A 16,904-nucleotide genomic window follows, 5' to 3' on the forward strand; every position below is an offset into this window, starting at 1 on the left:
ATACATCATTCTTCCTCACGAGTATATAGGTTCTTTCGAACCAACAGAACCCAAACAATGGGTCATTCCATTCAACTACCCTCCTCCCGTGGATTATTAAGATGACCAATTTCAGCCTCCACAACATTTTGCACATCATTAATATCAGCCACAACAGCAGAGGGGACACGAGATCCCACCATATTTCCCCCTAACTTCTTCGACCAGCTTGCCACGATGTTCTCAACAGTTCAACGCATCGACACCCAGACACAATAGAAGATCCGAGCCATCCAAGATGTGGTAACCCATGTTGATCGGCTAGAGCAGTCTTTCCCGCCCACTTCCCGCCAGGTCCTGGATATGTGGGACTACCATTATCGCCACGGGCATTTCCCGCCGCCCGACCCTACGATTTAGGTCTTTTCCTCCCCTTCCTTAAACATTGATGACAATGCTTGTTCTTAAGCTTGGGGTGGAGCATTTCCTTTTACTTTTACTTTTTCATGCATTTTTTAGTTAGGTTGCATTTCATTTTAGTTTTAAGCTAATTTGCATTCTTTTTTTTTTAAATTCCAAAGGATTTTATTTTCTTCTTTTCCATTTTTTATTTTTTTGCATAACATTTAGCTTAAAGAATTAGCATTCATGCATGTTTGTTATCTGTTTATTCTCACCCCCCCCCCCTTTGGATGACATGGAACATTTCACAGCTATTATATCATTATAGGTCTAGGATCTTGTTGCTATCTCACTCATCGAACCGGGACCCCTAGCTGCAGCTTGGGACTTCATACTCGGGATCAGATCCTGGAAGCTTAAAGGGGTAAGTGATCATGGCCAAGTAGTTTCACGAAGAATTATGCATGCAATACTAACAATTATAGGATTTAATATAGCAACAGATGTTCTTAGCCTTGCGGTCCATACCACCGAGAGGATCACACTTGATTATGTTTGAACCGTTAGGATGAAGCACGGGTGCTTGTCCCCGAGTAGAATCCATACCCGATCTATTTACATCACCATATTTTTTGCGATTTTCTTAGGATTATAAAGAGTTTTTTAGTCAACATTTGGACATTTTCATTATTTTTGAAATATCACAAGTGTGAAAAGGAGATTACATCTTTACTCTCCACACATGGTTATTTTCACATTTAGACCCTTCGGGTTATGTTATTACCCTCTCGGTTCCACTTACATACTCTTGGATCCAAATTTTGAGTAAAAAAGGTTTCTTGATAAAAAGAAAAAATTCAATATGTTAGTGCATTACCTTAAAGTTTACTAGTGCATGTTCTTCTAACATCCAAAAAAAAGTTAAAAACTCAAGCAAATTCCAAGAGGCGATTATCTTAGATGGGTGACCGGTTCAATTATTGAACAAACTTTCCTACATTTTGGTCACCCAACATTTGATATTCATTTATTTAGGTATGTTTTATTGTATATAGATCGAGTTGTTTTTTCCAATATGGTGTTGTTAGGGAGACTGTTGAGTCAGATACTACGGGAGGTTTGGGCCAACACTAAGTGAACTGATTCCTACAACGGTGCCCGAGCGATGAAACCCAATTCACATATGAGAGTGGCCGACAGACGTGAGATCACACAACTTTCATGATAAGAGTGTACACTTAAAGAAGAGCTCCAATCGATCCCATCCAGCTGTTTTCTCCCTACTATAGATGTTCTTCATTATATGCATGTTCCATTGGGTCTGCGACAGACCATCCCTCCTTACTCACCTAGATGAGTTGTCCTAGCTATGGTTTATGGTTTCATTGTCATTAGATGAAAAAAAAACTCGTGAGATAATAGCAAGATAAATTCTGACCATGTTGACTAACGGTGTCCAAGTAGGTACTTTGGCTAAGTCCTATTAGCCTTTTACTCTTGTCTCTCAATATCCTTATCCCTAGGATATCAACAGCTTCTCCGAGTCCCTTGATAGCGAAACACTTCCCAAGCCAGGACCTAACCTCCTGCAAGGTTGGGATGTTATTTCCTATGAGAAGTATGTCATCTACATACAATAGCATAAAGCTCACTCTACTCCCACTAGCTTTGACGTATACACAGGACTCATCCTCGCTTCTCAAAAATCCAAACTCTTTCACTTTCTCATCAAAACAAAGACTCCATCTGCGAGATGCTTGTTTCAATCCATAAATAGATTTCTCAAGCTAACACACTCTATTGGGGTACTTTTCAATGACAAAACCCTCTGGCTGACTCATGTAAACATCTTTGGCCGAATTTCCATTAAGGAAAGCGGTTTTAACATCCATTTTCCATATTTCATAATCATGAAATGCAGCAATGGCCAACATAACCATTATAGATTTAATCTTTGCTACTGGTGAGAAGGTCTCATCATAGTCAACTCCTGGAGTTTGAGTAAAGCCCTTTAGAACCAGTCGCGCCTTATATGTGTGTGCATTCCCATCCATGTCGGTCTTCTTCTTGAAGATCCATTTGCCTCCAACTGTCTTTCGACCTGGTACATTGTCAACCAAGTTCCAAACTTGATTTTCATACATGAACTGAATTCTCGTTTTCCATAGCCTCTTTCCATTTTGCAGACTCGGGGTCTGCCATGGCTTCCTTGTAGTTGTTAGGTTCATCCAAATTTACAAGTGTGCTATCACTGATAAATGTATCACCTTCAATAGTAATATAGAAACCATAAAACTCGGGTGTATTCCTAACTCTACTTGAACGCCTCAGAGGTAAGGACTCGTCAATTGGATCAACTGGAGTTTCCTCCTCAGGTTGATTGCTAGTGTTTAAGGTTCCTTCACCACTTGGCTCTTGAAGCTCTTCAAGGTCAATTTGCCTCTCACTGTTTCCTTAGCCTATGAGTTCTCTCTCGCGAAAGACACCTCTCACAAAGAAGACAACATTGTCACTTGGACTGTAGAAGAGATATTCAATGGATTTTTGTGGGTAGCCGATGAAAATACATCACTCACTCCGAGGTTCGAACTTGTCATGAGTTTCTTTTCTCACAAAAGCCTCGCAACCCAAAACTTTGATATGATCTAATTTTGGAACTTTCCTAGTCCACATCTCGTCAGGTGTTTTGGAAAACTTTTTGGTAAGGACTAGACTAAGGATGTGGGTGACAATCTCCAAGGTGTACCCCCAAAATGAGATAGGAAATGAAGCTCGACTCATCATGGAACGAACCATGCCTAGCAAGGTTCTATTGCGCCTCTCAGCCACACCATTAAGCTGCGGTGTTCTAGATGGCATCAATTGTGAAACAATTACACGTTCCTTAAGATAGTCAAGGAACTCGATACTAAGATTCTCTCCTTCACGATTGGATCACAACATCTTTATCTTCCTTCCTAATTAATTCTCCACTTCTTGCTTAAACTCTTTGAACATTTCAAAGGTTTCTGACTTATGCTTGATTAACTAAATATACCCATATCCACCATATTCATTAGTAAAAGTCACATAGAAGCGGTTAGCATCCATTGTGGTGGTTCTGAATGGTATACACACATCAGTGTGTTTGAGATCCAACAGACCTTCACCCCTTTCACAAGTAACAGTGAAAGGTGACTTGGTCATCTTTCCAAGTAAACAAAATTCACAAGTGTCATCCGACTTTAAGTCGAATGACTCCAAAACTCCATCCTTTTGGATTTGGGCTATGCGCTTCTTGTTGACTTGTCCAAGATGACAATGGCACAAGCATGCTTTATCCAAATCATTGGGAGAATCAATATTCAACACATTATTTCCTAAGTTACCTACAATCATCATAGTTTCATATATACCATTGCAAGGTAATGCTTCAAAATAAAATATACCATTACAATAAGCATAAATTTTGCCATTTTCATTATTAAAGGAAAAGGTAAAACCTTGTTTACACAAACTGTGAAAGGAAATCCCATTTCTCACCATATCGGCCGAGTAACAACAATTATTAATATCTAAATTTAAACCATTACTAAGCACTAAAGAATAAACTCCAATCTTGGTTACATGCGACACTTTCCTATTTCCCATGATTAAGTTTTTCTTCTCGTGCCCCATATCCCTACTTCTTTTTAGTTCCTGCAAATCAGAACAAATATTAATAACACAACCTATATCAGGGACCCAAGAATTAGAATGTGATGAGATATTATATTGAATAGTGTGAATACCTGCAAAGGAGTGCTTGATCTTGCCATCCTTTATGTCCTGCAAGTACTTTAGGTAGCTTCGTTTCCAGTGCCCTTTTTCATGACAATGGAAGCACTCTTCTTCCTTCAGATTTGAAGAGGGATATCAGAGCCAGCTTTGGTCCCACTTGAAGAGGATCCATAAAGAGACTTTCCCTTGCGGCTCTAGGAGGGAGCCTTCCTCCTTTCTCCCTTCCCATGTTCGATTGCCAAAATAGGGGCAGAAGTAGTAGTAGAAGTAGAAACAAGTGACTTGCCTTTCATATTGATTTCTATAGTCCTAAGAAGGCCTTGAAGCTTGCAAAGAGTGACCTCTTCCTTGTTCATATTATAAGTCATACAAAATTGATCATAACAAGAAGGTAAAGAGTGTTGAATTATATTTATAGCCAACTCTTCATCAAAATTGACATTCAATTTTAGCAAGCAGTCCATGAATCTCTACATCTTTTGCATGTGAGCCATGATGGGTTGACCATCCTTCATTTTGGTTGTGATCATGGAGGCAATGATCCCATACCTCTCCTGCCGAACACTTTGATTGTATCTTTCCAACAAATTATGATACATTTCATAAGGATAGTAGTCCTCATAGGACTTCTGCAACTCAAGAGTCATGGTTGCAATCATTAGACACGACACCTTTGTCACATCGCTCTCATGAGTAATGTGTTCAGTGATTTGTTCAGGAGTAGCAGTGGTGACATCAATCTCTTTTATCTCTTTATCTAGGACATATTCTTTGTCCTCATAACGAATAGCCATCTTTATGTTTCGAATCCAATCATTGAAGTTCGAGCCATCGACAATGACCCTCCAACATAGGTTCATGAGGGAGAAAGAGCCTAAAGGGATTGGGTTGGAATCATTGTTTGGGATAGACATATGTAAAAGAGGAAGAACAAAGTTGAGTTTAGATGATAATCCTTAATATTACTCCCAATATGAAAAATTAATTCTAGGACCCAACACAATATTCTACAATTGCGAAGAGGGATGCCATAATTCAATATAAAATATTTGAAGGTAGGTAAATGCCGATTTACCAATTTCCACCATGAAAAATGAAATAGATTATTAAGTTTTAATTGGATTTCAAATTCCTAGATCTTTGAGATTCATTGAACCTTTTCAATGGCATGTTTAAATCTCGATTGTGCCCTTCAAGTTTGTGATGGGGATGTCGAGGATCACAAACAAGGAGTGAATAACCATGCAAATTAGCTTAGTACACCTAATGTTACAAATCACCTAATCAATGTGCCGATTAACCACACACGCTCCATTGATCTATGATTAACACCAAGTTACCATTTGCCACACATTATCAGTCTCAAATTAGTGTGTCACTTAACCACACACGCTCCACTAACATCTTAACAAGGTGCAAAGTGTAATTTTCTGGATTAGCACCATTTCACATTTTCATAAAGTAACTAAGATTGGGAATTTAATAAAAGTTTAGTTACTTTATATTTTTATCATTATACTTTTAATGAGGGATAATTAATGTCCTATTCTACCCGTTTAGGTAATGAACCTCCACTAGTCAAGGAAGTGGTGGGTGAGAGTGGACACCCATTAAACTACCATTTTATAGGCAGTAACCATATACTCCACTTATAGACCGTCTTCGTGAATGAGACCTACTAATGGTAAGACCGACTTTGTCTTACACACACACACACACACACACACACATATATATATATATATATATATATATATATATATATATATATATATATATATATAAACTTGTAATATTATAAAGTATAAGGGTTGAATTTTAACTTTTAAAACTCTAGGGTTTGGAATTAAAGTTTCATTTAATGAGACTTTGCAAATTCCAAAACTTGAGGGTAATTTTTTAAACTTGTCAAAACTCTTCACATTCATAACCTATGAGTTTAATTTGATTTTAATGAAGAGATCTTTCATTTTCCATAACTTGAGGACAAGTTATGAAGGTCATTAAAATGCATTTAGATCATTATTCAAACAACTAAAATTATCACGTAATCTATGATCTAACTAAACTCACAATCAAGATAATTTCTAGTCAACAATTTGAAAGCAATTTTGTTTATCATATAAAACAACAATTATTTTAAAAACATTGACAATTATCTTGTGGTTGGATGGGTACAAGCACTACCATGTCATTAAAAACATTTCCAATGATCCAAAACAATCTGTGGTAGTGTTCCTAATCCAAACCAGGTGAAGAAACTCGAAATTCTGCACACAGAGCCTTCAACTCGTCGAGTACATGAACTGGACTCGGCGAGTTGCTCTGCTACTGAGTGGACTCGTCGAGTGTGTTCATCTACTCGGCGAGTTCACCAGTCAGGGGCAAAAATTTTGACTTTTTCAGCTTAGAAACACTAGTTAGCATCAAATATAATTGAAACAATCCTAGGCTCTTATACCAATGGTTTTGAGCACTATAACACTCTTATGGTGCACATGCAACCCTAAATGCTTTAGATCTATGTTTTCTCTATTATACATGTATATTTTCAATTTTTCCAAAGCATTGTCCTAACTAGCATACAAATTGCCAATTGTATAAAACATCTAGATAGATGACATACCTTTTGAAGGACTTGTAGTTCTTGACCCTTGAAAGCTTGAGCACCTCAAGTGTGATGCCTCTAATGGTTCACAAACATCAATATGCAAGAGGATGATTTAAGAGAATAATCTATTTATCTCCAAGAGAATAGGCAACCAATTTTGCTTTATGGAGTTCTATTTATAGTGTTTGATATGTTATGGTTACACTTGGTAAACCCTAATAACCCATGACTATCCACATTCTCATGTTCCATGGGTTTAACCTCTATGGACTATCCATGGATTATTTTAACCCATAATCGTGGATCATTAGCCCACACTACAAGAATGATTGAATTACATAATCAATCCCCATATACTTAATTAGTGTCTTCGATCACAAAATTAATAAATTAATTCTTGATCAATACTAATTAAATAATTTCGTATTAATATAGTATACTTGTAATATATTAATAAACCATAAATAACCTTATTCTCAAAATTCATCCTATCAAATTGCACTGGTGAAGGCAACCCAAAAGGACCATGCTAGAATCGGGTCAAGTACATAACAGTTATATTTTTGGGCTTATGAACCAAATCCCACAGAAACATCCTATCTACCAAGATTATGATCTAACAAATCACACTAACAATAAAACAGGATAACAATCCAAAGGGCCAACCTTGGTACCTTCGACCCTTGAGTATGGTGAGGAAAACTCACCTCACAATGTCGATCGAAACTAAAATATCAAACTCCCAAAACATAGCTCCAACCACCAACACCTACAACCACAATTGATCCAATTCCATAAATTCCCAAATTACCAAAATGCCCTCGAAAGTCAAACTTGGTCAACCATTGGTCAAATTCAAAGTCAATGGTCAAGGTCAACAGCCCATGTTGACCCAGCTCGTCGAGTGCAGCTTACAGACTCGTCAAGTTCCTTCAGAACTCTGAAAGTCATGAAAACTCCAGTCAACTCATCGAGTTACCAAGTAAGTCGCCGAGTCCATGAAACATCCCGAATATTAGGAAAAACCCTAACCAAGTCGTCAAGTCATCTCGCTAGCTCGCCGAGTTCATGCAGAATCCAGAAGCGGGAAACCCTCATCCAACTTGTCGAGTTGACTATGCAAATCGTCCAGTTCTTTCAGTCCTTTTCTCATTCAAATGCTTTTAAGTGAAACCAAGGTTCCAAACCGTAGATATAGCTTCGTTGTGTGAAGTTACCACGTAAAGTTCCTAACTTTACGAGCATGCAAGGCTTCAAGAAGTTAAAACACTCAAAACTAGCCTTAGGAAGAGGTTTAGGGCATTGAGAAGGAACAAAGTGTTGGATATAGTGTCTAAGTCCATAACTATATTTGGTATGCACTTGACCCGACCCAGCATGGTCCATTTGGGTTACATGGCATCATGCACTTGGATAGACTAAATGAGAGAAATAATACGGTTATGGTTTATTAATATATTATAAGTTCTAATATATTAATAATAAGAATAATAATATTTAGTTACTATTAATCAATAATTAATTTGGAAGTAATTATGTGATGAAAAGAAGGCTAATTAAATATATGGGTTGATTGTGTCAATCATCCATAAATTATATAGTGGGCCAAGGCTCCATGGATTATCAAGTTGGGTTAAACCCATAAGATGCTCCATGGATGATCCATGGGGGTTACGTAACCCATGGGTCATGGAAATGAAAGGTCATGACAATTAGGGTTTACATGGTGTAATCCTAATTGTAACATACTATATAAAGAAGCTATTATTCACCATTTTCAGCCAATAGAGTGAATCAAAGAGGGCTAGCTGAAAATCCAAGTGTTCTTATTCTCTTAGAGTTTATTCCAAGTGTACTTGGTGTTGTGAGAAGCATTTGAGGCATCACACTTAAGGTGCTAGGCTCACAAGGTTTCAAAGGAATCCAAGCTACAAAGAGGTATGTAGTTCGTACAAACTATTAGAATAAAAGATCCCCATGTATGCTAGATAGGATTATGAACCTTGGAAAATCATTTTGCATGTATCTTAGTCAAACATAGATCCAAGGTTTCTAGGGTTGCATGTACACCATAGGAGTGTTAGAATGCTCAAAACCTAACAGTGATATCAGAGCCAGGTTCTTTTGTTTGATACTTGATGCAAAATAGCTGAAAAATGATTTTTTTTGTTCACTGCACGTATGAACTCACCAAGTCCATGGGGGGACTCGACGAGTCCATGAAGAAATGCATGCTACTCGTCGAGTCTGTTCATGCACTCGACGAGTGGAGGTTGTAGTGTCCAAATTTTCGAGTTATGCTGCTGGAAATGGACTAGAAACATTACCCTAAACTGTTTTGGTGATTTAAAATGTGTTTTAGTTGGTGTAATGTTTATGCTAATCCATTTTCAATGGCTATTATCAAAAATTACAAGTTTTATATAAGTTTGTTACGATTCTTGAAATTCTTGATAATCATGTTCTTGAACTTATGAATTTAGATGATCATAGGAATTATGTGTAACCTCCATGTTAGTTAATTCTTGATCATTATGTGTTTTAATGGAGTCCATAACTTGTCCTCAAGTTATGGAAAACCAAGAGTCACACTTGAATTAGAACTATTAAAAGAACACAAGAGTTATGAAAATGAAGACTCTTCATTTTAATACTCTAATAAAATCATAAGTTATGAGAAATGAAAAGTTTTGAATGTTTACAAAACTTGCCCTCAAGTTTTGGAACAAGTAAAGTCATAATTAAAACCTTAGTTCCAACCCTTAGACTTTTAAATATTAAAATTCAACCCTTATACTTTATAATATTATAAGTGAATAATAATTATATATGTATAAGATAAAGTCAGTCTTACCGTTAGTAGGCCTCATTCACGAAGCCGGTCTATAAGGGGGTATAAGGTTACTGCCTATAAAATGTCAGTTTAATGGGTGTCCACTCTCACCCACCGCTTCCTTGACTGGTGGAGGGTTGTTAGCCGAACGGGTAGGACAAGGACTATAATTCCCCCTTCATTAAAAGTATTAACGATAAATACTAAGTAACTAAACCTTTTATAAATACCCAATCTTAGTTACTTAGGAAAATGTAAATAAGGTGCTAATCCATGAAATTACACTTTGCACTTTGTTTAAGTCGGTTAGTGGAGCGTGTGTGGTTAACCAGCACACTTACTCGTATTTAACAAGGCAAGAAAAGGGTAACTTAATGTTTATCATAGTATTTCCCAAATCTCTTGAAACAAGCTTTCCTAAATGAAGATGATGTCCCATGGAAATCATACTTCTTTCAGCTCCTCCAATTATTCTCCCTAACCCACAAGTTCCTCAAAAACTTAAGGTCACTCAATCCCTATTAGCAAGAAAAGGTCTATGTATGATCACATCTTGGAGATGTAGTCACATATTGACAAGCCGGGAGAGTTGGGTGTCAAAGTCTTGAGAAAGTTGGAGGCTCAAATAATTTCTAAGTCACATAGTGAGTTCCTTTGGGACTCCTATGAAACAGACTATGACAAGACCCTTAATGATCTTATCTATTTGCTAAGATCAACTTCCTAAAACTTTATGGACATTGACAATGATGACATTGGATATCCAGTAAAGCTCTCGCTTCCCAATGGAAAGGGATCGGCCATAGTCAGCTCAGTTGAACAAATGGTAAAGAGAGAGGCTAAGTTTGAGATAGTCCCATTATCAAAGGTCCATATGTTTATATTGCCAAAGGAAGGGGCATTACTTGCGAAGCTGCCAATTTTACCTAAGAATGTTAAAGTCAATAAGTTTGACTCTACTTCAGGTAAAGTCCACTATCTAACTCTGCTAAGTTTCTACTCTGAGATTCTTGATACATGATGTGACTGGATCAAATGTTGATGTTTAAGAATCAAAGAAAAATTGAAGAAACTTAAAGAAAGAATATGCTAAATCTGATCGCGTAGATGGATTTCTATCGCATAGTTTGAAAATCGAATTCTTGAGCTACTTCTTAGGAGTTATGATATATTGCTTAGGAATAGATAACAACAAAGTTTTCATGTGCTTTTGCACTGTAAGGATAGTTTTTCCGCAAAGTTTTTAAAATAAAAGGAAAAATTTTGATTATATTTATTTTAAAATATCCTTACAATGGCATTCGTGAAAATTTTTGTTGCTAATAAGATTCCATTAAGAGCAAGAGTGGATATATGAATTTGATTCTGTCATTTGTAGTGTGTCTAAATTTACCAAATAAGGAAAGATTCTCATCACCCAGGTTTCAGTTGGAAAGAAACTTGGAATCATGCAATTTATAGTACGATGGATGAGAACTTTCAAGCATTGGAAAAATTAAGACTAACTACTTGTTCACATGGATGTGTGAGTCAAGTAAAGGAATAAGGGATCGCGTACACATTCTTGTGCGCTAGTTAAGTCCACCATAAAAGATCGATAAGACTATTTGCCATAATTTACTATAGCTCAGTAAATGTGGTTATACTTACAAGCTTAAGTAAAATTCTCAGACATTGGAAAAGGTTCCAATGTATAGCAGAGCGAATAAGAAGAATCAACTTAGGCAGAAAGATAAATGTTTCTCAAATCTGAAAAGATGGGAGAGTACTTTAGTATCATGTTTTAAGACCATCTTAATGATTTTGAGACCTTATCACAATTCATCCTCTAAGTGCATTCTGGTAGCTAAGAAGAGGATCTATGAATTGTTGAAGTGGTTAAATCAAGAAGATGATTCATACTTCCAAAAACAATTCTTAGAGTTATACTCTAAGATTCTAACTTGAGCGACATATCTTAAAGAAGGTTTAAAACACTTGTCAAATGTAAGAGTAAAAGTTTTTTTTACTCTTGTACATCTGAAATTGGTAAGTTGTGATGTTTTGGATAAAACAAAGACCAACTAAGGCCAATTGTGTGAAGTGTTTGTCTTGATAAAGAATCTGCACTATCATTTGAATATTTGGCAAGAAAGTCTTATATGTCAAGAGGACAGTGGGAGTCTTAAAGGTCTTGAAAGTCTCAAGAACTAATCAAGAATAAAACCTGAAGTTCTTAACTAGCACACAACTTGAGGTTTATAACCTAGCATGCTGACATATTATGTGCCCATTCCAATTAAAGTTGGCTTTGCATAAGAGTTCTTAGAGTTCTCAATTGGTTGCATATCAACTTGGAAGAAATGGCAGGCCCTTGAGCTGCCAGGTGGCAAGAAATTAAAATTAAGTTCAGTCCATATGAGTTTGGATTTGTCATTATCATTGTCTTGTGACTATGGCTTTGACAATTCACATGGATAAGAACACATACACCATTAAATCTAAGTGTCATAAGGTTTCTCTCCGATTCATGCAAATGATGGCGAGGAAACACTTTCACTAAGTAGATTTTAGCTAGATAGCAATTGTGATATTTGCATTCTCAAAGTCGTTAAAGTTATTCCAATTATTAGTAGTTTTGTGTGATTCCATTTGAGGTGAAACACTTAGGGCACTAGGTTCTTAAAGGTCCAAGTCTTCGAACTACAACAAAAGGTATGTTTTCTAACTTGTTTTATTACCCAATTATTAAAGTTTGTATGCTAGTCAGGGTAATACCTTGGACAGTTCAAGTTTGCATGCATAACAGAGAAAACATCGATCCAATGTATTTAGGGTTGCATGTATACCTTAGGAGTGTTAGAATGCTCAAAAACCAACAATTGTATCAAAGCTTAGGCTTGTTTCCACTTATACTTGATGCTACTTGCTTTGAAATGATTTAAAATCGATTTTCTGCTATTCTGGACAGTACACTCGCCGAGTCCACTAGGGGACTCGCCGATTCCATGCATAAATTTATCCAACTCGCCGAGTAGGTTCATACCCTCGATGAGTTGGTGCTCCGGAATGCAGATTTTAGAGGTTTTTAGCTAGAATTGGACTATGATCATTACCCTAAGTTGTTTTGGAACTTATAAACCTGTTTTTGTTGTGGTAATGATCATGCTTATCCAATTTATAAGATAATTGTCAAAGTTTCATGTTTTGTATTAGTATGTTTAGGCTAATTACATGAAATTTATTTGATATGAATTGTCTTGTTCTTATAAGTTTAATTTAGTTCATAGACAATTTAATTGTTTTTCTTGTTAGAAATTTTGATCTAAATGGATTTTGATGAATTCCAAAACTTTTCCTCAAGTTATGGAAAATGAAAAGTTTTCTTTTAAAAAGATCATTAAAATCATAGGTTATGAACTTGAAAAGTCATTTTCCCATAAATGGTTTTATGAACTCTAAAACTTGTCCTCAAGTTATGGAATGTCAAAAGTCTTTTCTGAAAACCTATATTAAACTCATAAGTTATGGATTCCAAAAGGTTTTGAAAGTTACAAAACTTTCCCTCAAGTTTTGGAATTTGTAAATGTAAAGGTCTAACTTTTGAAACATTTAATTCCAAACCCTAGAATTTTAAAAGTTTAAAATTCAACCCTTATACTATTATAATATTATAGGTTTAATATATATATATATATATATATATATATATATATATATGTATATGTATATGTATAAGAGTAAAGTCAGTCTTACAGTTAGTAGGCCTCGTTCATGAAGCCGGTCTATAAGGGGGTATAAGGTTACTTCTTATAAAATGGCAGTTTAATTGGTGTCCACTCTCACCCACCGCTTCCTTGACTGGTGGAGGGTCGTTAGCCGAACGGGTAGGATAGGACCATATTTCCCCCTTCATTAAAAGTATAATGATAAATATAAAGTAACCAAACACTTTTAAATTACCAATCTTAGTTACTTCAGGAAAATGTGAATATAGTGCTATCCCATGAACATGCACTTTGCAACTTGTTAAGCCGTTAGTGGAGCGTGTGTGGTTAACTAGCACACTAATCTGGACTGACAGTACGTGGCAAAGGGTAGCTTGATGTTAATCATATATCAATGGAGCGTGTCTGGTTAACCGGCACATTGATTAGGTGGTTGTAACATTGCATGTACCAAGCTAGTTTGCATGGTTATTCACACCTTGTTTGTGATCCTCGACATTCCAGTCACAAACTTAAAGGGCACACTCGAGATTTAAACATGCCATTGAAATGTTCAATGATTCTCAAAGGTTCTAGGAGTTTCAATTCACTTAAAACCTAAAACTCTTTTTTCGTTTTTCGTGGTGGAAATTTGTAAATCGTCGTTTACCTACCTTCAAATATTTTGTGGTTTGGATTACGGCATCCCTCTTCCAATTTGTAAAATATTGTGTTGGGTCCTAGCCTTTATGTTTCATTTGGTTGTTATATTAAGGACTTAAATAAACTAACTTGAATTTCTCCCATTGTAGACGTCTAGTTCAGACAACTATGGTCTTCTTAAATACTTTGGAACAAGCTTTCCTCTTGAAGATGACGTCCCAAAGTTGGATCGTTGTTGTCATACTTCACTTTATCCACCTCCTCCAATAATTCTCCCTAACCCACAAGTTCAAAGACTTGAAAAAGTCAAGGCCACTCAAGCCCTACTTGCAATGAAACATCAAGATGGAAGGCATGTCTGTACTCATGTCTTGGAGATAAAGTCACATATTGACAGGCTGAGAGTAGTGGGTGTTGTTGTCTCGAGGAAGTTGGCGGTTGACTGGGTTCTTCAATCACTTCCTGAGTCATATAGTGAGTTCATTAAGGACTACTATGTGACAGATCAGGACATGACCCTTATTGATCTTACCTATTTGCTTGTTACTGCTGAATCAACAATGATTTGGCACGCTGGAAAAGCAAATTTGATTGGAAGATCTACTCCCCAAACTTCCATGGACATTGACAATGGAAACATTGGATGTCCAGAAAATATTTCTCTTTCCAAGGGAAATAGAAAGGCTACATCTGAGATTGTCCCGTGTATCATTCCCAAAGAGTCTATATGTTTCTGTTGCCGAGAGAAGGAGCATTCGTTGCGATGCTGCCCTAACTACCTGAAAGATCTGAGAAAAGGTAGAATCGAAAAGTTTGACTCTGCTTCAGGATCATGCAAAGGGAAGCAAGCTTAAAGGAAGAGTATAATGAATCTGATCGTGAAGATAGATTTCAATCGCATAGTTCGAAGATTGAGCTGTTGCTTAGGAGTTATGATAGATTGCTAGGAAATATGTAATAACATAGTTTTCATTTGTAATTGCATTGTAAGGAAAAGTTTTTTCCACGTTTTATAAATAAATAAAATTGTGTTGTTATTATTATTATATCTCCTTGCAATAGCATTTGTTAAAATTGATGTTTGTATGTTTTCTACGTTATCAATATGAATTTGATTCTTTCACATGTGGTAGTGTCGAGTATTTACCAAATAAGGAAAGACTCCCATCATCCAAGTTTTAATTGGACAGAAACATGGAATCATGCAAGTTGTATTGTATGATGAATGAGAATTTTCATCTTTGGTAAATTAAGGCTAATTCCTTGTTCACATGTATATGTGAGTCAAGTAAAGGACTAAGGGATCGAGTACACTGTGTGTGCACTCATCAAGATCCACCACAAAGATCGATAAGACCACTCGTCATGATTTACTAATGTTTAGTAACCATGGTTATGCTTACAAGTTTAAGTATAATTCTGAAACATTGAAAAAGGTTCAATGTATTGCAGAACGAATGAGAAGAATCAAATTAGGCAGAAAGATAAAAGTTTCTCCAATCTGAAAAGATGGGAGAGTACTTTAGTATCGTGTTTTATGATCATCTTAATGATTATGAAAACCATATCACAATTCATCCTCTAAGGTCATCTTAGTGCATTTTTATGGCTAAGAAGAGGAATCGTGAATTGTTTGAAATGGCTAAATCAAGAAGATGAGTCATAGTTCGTTCCAAAACAAGTCTTAGAGTGATACTCCATGATTGTAACTTTGAGTAACATGATCTTAAGAAAGGTTTAAAACACTTATGAAATGTAGAGTAAAATTTTTCTACTCTTGTACATTTGAAATTGGTAAGCTGTGATGTTTTGGATAAAACAAAGACCAACTAAGGCTTATTGTGTGAAGTGTTTTGTCTTGATTAGAATCCGCACTAACTCTTGAATATTTTTTCTCAAGTAATGTTCCTTGACAAAGTGAATCATATATGTCAAGAGGTCAGTGGGAGTCTTAAAGATCTTAATAAGTTTCAAGAACTAATTAAGAATAAACTTATTGTTAAACACTAGCACACGACTTGAGGTTTGTGACCTATCATGTTGACATATTCTTGTTTATGTGCCCATTCCAATTAAAGGTGACTATGCATCTGAGTTCTATGAGTTCTCAATTGTTTACACAACAACTAGGAAGCAATGGTAGGCCCTTGTGCTACCAAGTGGCAAGAAACTAAGATTGAACAAGTTCAGTCCATATGAGTTTGAATTCGTCACTAACCATGTATTGTGATTATGGTTTGACAAATTCACATGGATAAGTGTTTCTCACTTAACCCATTAAGGACTTAATCTATTAAGTCTATCAATCTACTAGGCCATTCATACGATTTAGTCGGACATAATTAAAAATTCCAATCGAATAGTCCAAATGCGAGTCCCGACAAGTCCAAATTAAAATCTCCAAGATTACGGTTTTCTAAACCCTAATTAGGGTTTCCAACCCAAAACATGCCAATTAGGCCCAAAAGCTAAGTCTTTAGATCAATTAGGGTTCCATCACGTTAACTAGGGTTTCATTAGGTCGAGCACCACCCATTACAACCTCATACGGTGATGGTCGACGGCGGCACCCGACGGAAGCCACCGCCTCACAGTGGTGGTTATGGTTCTTGTCCAATCATGTCCAAGCATCCCAAAAGAAATCTAAAGACATAAAAAGCACAGCGCCACCTAACACACTACCTTATGGTGGTGGTTATGAATTTCCTAGATCATTCTAGTCACTAATTACAATTATACAGCACAATATCCCAAAAGAAACACACACACACACACACAATAAGATACACACACAGCCACCCTTGTGACGGAAGGCGGTGGTTGGAGGTGGCAGCCACCACCTCACGGAAGTGGTGGTGGGTTTTCTCGTGAATTCTGGCCAAACAGCTACACCTACGACATGCTCTCTAATGGCAGAAACACCCCTACACGTTTTTGCCCAGAAAATAAACCCAACCACCGACCTGGTGGT

The sequence above is a fragment of the Lactuca serriola genome, chromosome 6 (genome assembly GCF_051521515.1).
Source record: "Lactuca serriola cultivar US96UC23 chromosome 6, Lser_US96UC23_V15, whole genome shotgun sequence".
Taxonomy (NCBI): Eukaryota; Viridiplantae; Streptophyta; class Magnoliopsida; order Asterales; family Asteraceae; genus Lactuca; species Lactuca serriola.